Raw genomic sequence first — 1998 nt, 5'->3', positions numbered from 1 at the left:
ATATAATCAGAGTGGATAAAAATGGGGAAGAAGCAAGTTTATTTGTGATTTGTTTACCTATTACAAGAACCACTTTTGGTATCTTTCATCCCACCCTGCCCTGATGTATCTGGATTGCAGTTGGAAGGAGAGGGTCAGGCAGGTTTAGGTAAATAGAGCTAGTGTAGGTGTATGGGGCCTATTGAGTTCTCTTCTTTCCCTTTATTCTTCTAATTTAGACAAAAATCATTTTGCCATATGTAGAGGAATGTTGTCAAGGATTAAAAAGGAGAAAAACCTGAATTAAGGATATAATGTACTGGCAATCACAAAAATTGAACCTAAAAATAGTAAGGGATCCAACTAATGTCTTTAACATTCATGAACCATGTCCCTGAGATTACACCCTGATTTCTGGTGTTAAAAATGCATTAACTAAATTCTAATTCAACAAAATGTTTTCCTCCAATTTAAATTTCATTCTATACAGAAAAGTATTCTTGTCTTACACCCAAAAAGTGTTTATTTGTAGACATTCTCTTTTGCAATTATGCAAGTGTTAGTAATTTAAGTGATGGTGTGCCTTTCTCCATTCTTATTCCTTTCTACTATTTCTTTGTCTCCAGTAATTTTTCTCCTTGTGATGTAACTCTCTCTTAAAAGAAGGACATAAGAGAGTTTACTGTGATAGCAAATTGTTTTTTCATTCTTTTTGTTGTTTTATTGTTTGTTTTGCTTTTATTGTCAAAACCTGTTTATATTTACTATGTGTTTTAAGAAGAAAGATGATTGTAGCATTTTTCAGGTGAAGGTGATTAAACTGTATTGTAAACATCAAAAGAAAAAATCTATAGCTTAACAAGTCCAACAGTGAATAATATAAAATACCTTTAGCTTTTCTGGTGACAATATTTATATACTGACAATATTCAATTTGGACAGCCTTCTGGTACATCAAAGAGTAAGTGTGGTCTCCATTATTTCAATTACTGCACAACATATTTGTTTAAAAATGTTTTTCAAAGAGTATAGTTTTAGAAAATGAAGATGATTATTTGGATAATGAAAAACATCTTAACAAAAGAAATTATAATGAAAGATGCACATCTGTAATTAACTTTTTGGCCTCAGTGTGATTTTCACTCTGTTAGGAAAAACATAGAGACTATTTAGACTACAGATATAGATGAGGGAACAAACAATCTCTCTACCAACTAAAATGCATTTTATTCATATGGATATTGATATACTTGAGGTAAAAAGATCTGGTAAAGTCTTCTTGGTCTCTCTTGGCCAACAACACTATCTAGTAAATAACAAGATAAAACTGATCCTAGGATGTGTCTGACTCATGCTTCCACTGAAACATGATGGTTGTTACCCAATTGCGCTATTTTATTATAGTACCTCCCCTCCTCAAAAAAATGAAAAATACAGCAATCACAATATGCCCTTTTGTGATTCAGGCAGGGGGAAACTTGTTTCTTTATTAATGCTTGATTTGAATATTTTGTCTGAGAGCCTCCGGAGGGCTCTCTGAGTTACAAAGTAGTCTGGCAGACCTCTGAGGTATGAGGGTGTTCTCCCTGGGGTGCTATTTTTCCATCCTCCAAACTCTAATACAGGGCAACAGGGGTTAGCCATAACTGTAGAAAACCAGTCAACTAGCCCCAGCCAAATGCAGATTAAGGTGGTGCCATAGAGAAGAATATAATCTTTTTAGATCCACATAACCCTTTTCTCTACAATTTCAAGTGTCAAAAATATAGTATGTCTTATTTCTAAAGAAATGAAAAAATTGTATCTAAGTGATTCCATAAATGTCAAGCAATTGTAAACAATGGCCACATTACATGATAAATATAAATAATAGCCAAAGGTAACACCAAAGGTTGAGCTATCAGAGACCACCTACAGACTAGGAGTGAGTCCTCCCAGTAGATAAGGATCTAAATTCTAAGTCATATGGCACAAAGGGGACAAATAGATTTCCAGTGAGACACAAACCTCATACATACA

The sequence above is a fragment of the Lipotes vexillifer genome, unplaced genomic scaffold (genome assembly GCF_000442215.2).
Source record: "Lipotes vexillifer unplaced genomic scaffold, Lipotes_vexillifer_v1.1 scaffold1028, whole genome shotgun sequence".
Taxonomy (NCBI): Eukaryota; Metazoa; Chordata; class Mammalia; order Artiodactyla; family Lipotidae; genus Lipotes; species Lipotes vexillifer.
Note: the sequence above shows the minus strand (reverse complement) of the source record.